The sequence below is a fragment of the Dendrobates tinctorius genome, unplaced genomic scaffold (assembly GCF_039654945.1).
Source record: "Dendrobates tinctorius isolate UK_male_01 unplaced genomic scaffold, ASM3965494v1 ptg000134l, whole genome shotgun sequence".
In the NCBI taxonomy this organism is placed as follows: Eukaryota; Metazoa; Chordata; class Amphibia; order Anura; family Dendrobatidae; genus Dendrobates; species Dendrobates tinctorius.
In genome coordinates, this window is record NW_027361802.1 from 25,467,398 (window position 1) to 25,474,747 (window position 7,350).

Here is a 7,350-nt window from a genome sequence, read left to right on the forward strand (position 1 = left end):
CTGAAAGGAAAGACATTATTGGTTTTCTGTTAACTATTGCTTCCAAGCTTGTGTCTTCTGCTGGGAACTGAAGAGCAGACATCACCCTTAGAACAATAGGATTGCTCTGCTGATAGCACAAGGAAACTGGAGATGACAGATTTTTTTAATACCCATAGAAAGTCACACTTTGATTAGCCACTAATGAACATTATTAGGCTAATTTACTGCTTTGCTTTCTAATTATTGATTATAACGTGTGGTGTTACCATGCAAAGCAATCACAGCTACAGAACGTTTCTATCCCGCGTCGTTCGAGACCACGAATGTTGCTTTTTTTTATATTTGATTTGCAGGCTCCAGGCAGTAATTAGATTATAATTCTGGGATCTTTCTCCTTATTCTATGATCTGAGATGTTAGTTATTAATTAACTTGTGTTACTTCACCGTGCACTTCATATGATAGAAGACTAATCAGGCCAAGTTCATATGTGGTCGTTTTGCCCTAGCAGTTTTACTGAACTTGTCTCATGTGCAATAATAGTATAAAGGAACTAACAGAATTCCAATTGATTTTTATATTTTTTTAAGTGTGTTAATAATAGATTTAAACATTGTTTTTTTATATTATAAAATGCAATAAGGTAAAACACCTTAAATCACAATCCATGTAACAAGGCTTTAAAGCATAAATATAGTATACAGCACAATACAAAGAAAAATGCAAGCCACAAAAGTAAATAAATATATTTACATTTTATTCCAACAAAAGTGTATAAAAATCACATAAAAAAGAAGTAAAAAGGTGTGACAAGCAGTGGATAACCCCTGGGTGAAGCATTTGTTGCGAAACACGAGTCTGGAGCGGTGGGTGCCTGGCGTTTTTCCATACCACAGGTCACATGTATCTCTGCCCATTATTTATGGCCTATAAATATATTGAATACACTTGAAATTACTTACTCTATATTTATATGGTAGTTCATCTGATATATTTATTTTATTTGAGGACATCCTCTTACGTACCCTTTTCTCCAGTGTTTAAGTTTACACATGAAGCTGTTATTGTTCTACTAAGCTATATAATGTTAACTACTTTTGTGAATAAAATGTAGTCCTGCAGGATTTAGAAATACACTGAAACCATGTTGGATATTTTTATACGTTTTGCCAGAGGAAAAGAGCACTGAGAAAAATCCATCAAAAACGCGATGTGTAAACATACCCTTAAAATGGTGTTCCAGTCTCAGGCATTTCTATCCACAAGACATAGTATGAACGGATGATAGATGTGGTTCCCACCTTGTTTTGCAGTGAATAGGTAGGATGCTGTGCTTGTGGGCTCTCTCCATTTATCTCTAGGGGAGTTTTAAAAATAGCTGAGAGTTGCAGATGTACTACCACCTTTCTTTTCACTGCAGGCTGACAAGGGGATCTTTTCTTGAGATACAGTATGTGTGGGACCTAGAAGTGAGACCAGCATAGAGACATGCCATAATTACCTTAGATGAGAACATTTCTTTAATCTACCCATTCATCTTGTGCTCAGTATTTGCACCTTTAAAACTGTTGTAATTACCACCACATGACAATAGGGCCGCAACCCCTTTCCAAAGATTTTTTATTGCAAATGTGCTGAAATGTTAAAGGAAACCTGTCAGCAGGATTGTGCACAGTAACCTACAGACACTGTCAGGTCGGGTGATGAAATCTGTCTTGTGGTTGTTGTCTAATCTTTATTTGTAGTTTTCAGTTAATAAGCTTCTCGTGCTCCGTGGCGGCCTGTGGGGGTTTATGTGGTGCTCCGCTTAGGTATTCATGTGTATGGCTTCTGACAGGTCACTGATTCCTCACTGACCTGCCCCTTAGTTTACATACTGAATATAATATGTATTAAAAAAATAAATAAATCACATTCAGCAGGCAGGATCTTGCACTGCAGCATGATTGTCTCTAAAACATGCAATAAATGGATGCAAAATTTCTAAATGTGAATTATCAGTTATTATATAAAGTAACTTATTTTGAATATACTTAAGTTCAACTACGAGTAATACTTCTTCTTTGCATGTTAAAGTGATTTCACTCAATAAAAAATTAATTGAATATAAAACATGCATTAAATTGTTTTAGTGACATACGTTTACTCTGACAAAAAAATCTTTCTCAAAATGGCGCCACTAATATGGCGCTGGCGGTGCCTGCGCAGTTTATTCAGAATAAATGTATGTCACTAAATTAAGCAATTTAATGCATATTATAGATGCGATCATGCTGCAGCACAATCCTGCTGACAGATTCACTGTAACTATCCAACCATATGGTTACAGGTAAATATTTTATGTTAATATAATCAAAGGCCATTTTTCTTCTAAACAAAACCAAAACATTTTCTTATAATATAAATATTTCAAATATTTTAAAAGTGTACCATATTCTTTTCTTTCTAAAGCGAAAAAGAAAAGCAGAACTGCTTCCAAGCCAAAGACTATAACGGTGATAAATGTCCAGTGTTGCAGGCAGAATGTGGCTTATGATGAGCAGCACTGACTTCTATACACATACCTTCAATTAGCTGTTACACATAGAATTGCTTTAATAAAGGAGAAATATCTCAATAAAGAGGAAATGACTCATTTAAAAGGATCTGCTTCACATGGATTATAAAACCATTTGATTTGCAATGCAACACTTTTAATTTTAGCCTTTATTTGCAATGGAAAATACAAGATAAAAACTGAAGGTTTGGGAATTTGTTGTAATACTTAAAGGGAATCTATCACCTATTTTTCGTCTATAAGCTGTGGCCACCACCATCAGGTGCTTATCTACAACATTCTATAATGCTGTAGTTAAGTCCCCGATGTAACCTGAAGGAGAAGAAAAACAAGTTATATTATACTCACCCAGAGGCGTTCCGGTGCGGTCCGGGTCCAATGGGTGTCGCGGTTCGAGTCCGGCTCCTCCCATCTTCATGCGATGACGTCTTCTTCTTTGCTTCCCATGGCGGCTCCTGCGCAGGAGTACTTTATCAGCCATGTAAAAAACATCATATAAAACGTGCATACATAGCATATATAGAAAAAATGTGCAATGCAGTATAATCACAGATTATATAAAAATAAAGTGCAAGTGCCAAGGACACCAGTAGGTGTCATTGTGTATATATCACACACGTCAAGACCAGAGCAAAAGACATGTAATGAGAGTAAGAAATGTATATATCCAAAATTATGTGATCACTTACAGTGTAATATGCTCCTGGTCACCTGGATGGGCGCCCTCCCCTACGCGCTTTTCGGCACGCTGCCTTCGATGATTTTAAGCACAACTCAGTGTTGCGTTTCCTACATCTCCTAGCAATATTTTTTCAGGATAGTAGTGCCATTTTAAGCATATAAATATTTTATTTTGTACATTGATCTTTCTTCATTATTAATTTCCTGTTACACTAATAAATTTTGTGTCACCTATTAAACATTATGGACTTATGGTTGGTTTTGTCCTCTGCTTGTTTTGATTTTTAATACTTTGTAGAGAATCCTTGGCAGTCAATGACTGACTGAACTCTGAAAGCCGTGGACGTCACCAAACAAAGCGTTTCCTCCTTTGTGATGCTTTGACTGGCCTTTACTGGAGTAGACTTCAGTTGTTGGTTGTTGGTGGGTGTTTCTGCCTTAAGTTTTGTCTTATGCAACTGAAATGCATGCTGAAGGGGTTGAGATCTGGTGATTGATTTGACCATTGCAGAATATTTCACTTCTTTTCTTTAACCCCTTTCTGCCATATGACGTACTATCCCGTCCATGTGCCCTGGGACTTAATTCCCATGGACGGGATAGTACGTCATAGCGATCAGCGGTGCCCACGTGGTACCAATAAAAATGTCAACTCATCCCGCAAAAAATAAGACCTCACATGACTCGGTGGGTCAAAATATGGAAAAATTATAGCTCTCAAAATGTGGTGATGCAAGAACTATTTTTACAATAAAAAGTGTCTTTTAGCGTATGACAGCTGCCAAAAATAAAAACCCACCATAATTAGTAAATCAAACCCCCCCGTTATCACCCCCTTAGTTAGGTCAGTGGTCAGAATTGTAAAAATTGGCCTGGTCATGAACGTGCAAACCACCCTTGGGGGTTTAGGGGTTAAAGGGAACCTGTCACCAGTTTTGGCAGATATAAGTTACCGTCATCACCTTTCAGGGCTGATATACAGCATTCTATAATGTTATATATCTGGCCCCAACCCGACCTGTAAGAGAAGAAAAATAACTTTTATTATAAACACCTGCGGGCAGTCCGGTCCAATGGGTGTCGCTGGTCTTGGTCCTATCTCTTACGGCGCAGCCCTCCTGCTTGCTTCGTGTGGTTCGGTGTCATCCACACAGGCTCCCCAGCATCACGCAGGCATACTTATCTGCCCTCTTGAAGGCAAAGCAAATTCCAATCGGTAAAAGTTGTAACGAGAAAAAAATAAAAAAAAACATAATTACTTTTTTTTGGTTGCCGCAACATTGCAAAAAATGCAATAACAGGCAATCAAAAGATCATATCTACCCCAAAATGGTATAGATAAATACATCACCATGGTCCGCAAAAAATAAGCCCTCACCCAGGCCCAGATCCTGAAAAATTGAGACACTCTCGGAAAATGGCTTAAATTTTATCTTATTTTTTTACCACTTAAATAGAAGAGAACCTATACAGTTTTAGTATCTGCAAACTCATAATGACCTGGAGAATCATAATGGCAGGTCAGTTTTAGCACTTAGTAAACATGGTAAGAAAAAATTGTGGAATTGCACTTTTTTTTTGCAATTACACTACACTTGGAATTTTTTCCTGATTTTCCAGTACATTATGTGGTAGAATTGATGGTGTTGTTCAAAATTACAACTTGACCCCCCAAAAAACAAGTCCTCACACGGCCATATTTACAGAGAAATAAAAAAGTTATTGCTCTGGGAAGAAGGGGAGCGAGAAACGAAAACAAATAAAACACAAAATGGCCCGGGGGTGAAGGGGTTAAAGAGCTGTAATCCTTAAGGCCCCATTACACTAAACGATGCACCAGCGATCCCGACAACGATACGACCTTGTCAGGATCGCTGGTGCATCGCTACATGATCACTGGTGAGCTGCCAAACAGGCAGCTTCACCAGCGATCAGCACCAGCGAGGACGTTGGTCTCTAAGGTAAATATCGGGATATTAAGTGGCGCATCACTTAGTTACCCGATGTGTACCTTAGAAACCTGCTTGCTCGCGCCGGGAGCTGCCAGCACGCTTGTTTCTAAGGTACACATCGGGTAACTAAGTGACGCGCGCCGCTTAGTAACCCGATATTTACCTTGGTTACCAGCTTCCAGCGTCTGCTTAGAGCGCTGGGAGCGTCGGTGATCGTTGACTCCCGCTGCCACACACTGCGATGCGCGCTGGCCAACGAGAGAGCAATGATCAAAAAACGGCCGTGCACGATAGTGCACAATCAGTGATACCCGGCGGGGGGGCGGTCGCTGATCCCTGTCACACACAGCTGGCAAGATCGCTGTGGCGTCACAAAATCAGCGATCTCGCTATGAGATTGTTGTGTGTGACGGGGCCTTTAAACCCTTACTCCAATTAGGATGTGAATATCCTTAAATTAAAGCTGAAAATCTGCACTTTAGGCCCATATTGATCAGGAAAACAGCTAAAATGACAAAATTTGTCACTGTCCAAATATTTCCGGACCTAACTGTATTTTTATTTAATATTTTCAAGATGTAAATAAACATTTATTTAAAATCAAAAGAATATTTCCTCCAACTACTATTAAAATTTAATTTTTGTCATATTTTCAGATCTCTAAAGTTGTGTTCTCCCTAAATCCATTTATCACCTGTTCACGAGATTGGTGATCAACAGGTGTCCAACTACTGAGACCCCTACTGATCCTGAGAATGGGGATCCCAAAGTCTCTTGTGTGAATAGATCAGTGGATTGTATGACCACTGATACATTCATGAATATGAACTGACAGAATGACTATCTTCTTTATTCCCAGAGAGAAGGAGATAAGGCACTGGCCAACATGCACGCAAGTATTTAATTAACACAGTGGAAATTTCAGAGCCCATTTCTTAAGCTGGAGTCACACATAGCGACTTACCAGCGATCCCGACAACGATATCAACGTGTCAGGATCGCTGTTAAGTCGCTATGTGATCGCTGGTGAGCTGTCACACAAACAGCTTCACCAGCGATCAGCAAAGCGATGCCGAGCACGCGGCATCGCTGTGTTCGTTAGCGCTGATGCCATCCCTGTAAAAAAATAGAATTAAAATAAAAAATATTGTTATTCTCACCTTCCGACATCCCGCGCAGCATTCCCGCCTCTCTCCACGCTCCCAGTCCCAGTGATCCTTTGCGAGAATGACCGCGAGAATGTCACGGTCTCGCGGGAGCGCGATGTCTCGCGGTCATTCGTGCAAAGGATCACTGGGACCGGGAGCGTGGAGAGAGGAGGGATGGCTACGCGGGATGTCGGAAGGTGAGAATAACAATATTTTTTATTTTTTTTAATATTTTTTACAGCTGATTGCTGGTCTCCCGCCTGTCACACGCAGCGATGCGTGCTGGCCAGCGGGAGACCAGCGATGAAAAAAAAGTCCAGAGGTTTCTTGCAGCGATCAGCGATACCGGCAGGGGGGTTGGTCGCTGATCGCTGTCACACACAGCGATCTCGCTGGTGAGATCGCTGTTACGCCACAAAAGTTGTGACTCAGCAGCAATCTCGCTAGCGAGATTGCTATGTGTGACTCCTGCTTTAGACAACTGAAGGTGTCATAGGTCAGACATGCAGCTATCATACATTTTCCACCGATCCTGTGGAGTTTTATTATTAATTTTATAGCACGCTTAATTCCAGGTTGTTGTACCTACAACGTTTAGGAATGTACAGCTTTGGCAAAAATTAAGAGACCACCACATCAAATCCCTGTCATGGGACCGCAACCATCATCAATATACATACTATACATACTAAAACCAAAGACAGAAACATAATAATTGAACACCCTGCAGAAAATAAATAGATATTATAATGCATAAAAATAATATACAGTAATTAGTTAACATGTTTTTTGATAAAATAAAAATGCGAAAGCCATCCCACCTCTTCACGGTGACTGTAATTGGGACAGTTCTAACTCTAAAATTAAGAACCTTACCGTTTGTCAAGTGATATGCATGTGGATAAGTGATGAGAAGGACTGGGCCCAACTAGTGGACACACAGCCATGAGAAACCATATCAATATAATGCCCAAAACAAAGAAAAGTCAAGCCACACATTTTTATGCACATGATACAAACAGACTGAAAAA

General features: G+C 39.8%; 1 long non-coding RNA gene across 1 annotated transcript; it reads right to left on the bottom strand.

Moving 5' to 3' along the window:
• Nucleotides 1-733: 733 nt before the first annotated feature.
• Nucleotides 734-4,403, bottom strand: LOC141048347 (uncharacterized). The gene is made up of 3 exons (XR_012220036.1): nucleotides 4,274-4,403; nucleotides 2,887-2,993; nucleotides 734-1,444 (listed from the first exon to the last, which is right to left on the bottom strand). It is a non-coding gene; the product is annotated as an uncharacterized lncRNA (long non-coding RNA).
• Nucleotides 4,404-7,350: the final 2,947 nt, after the last annotated feature.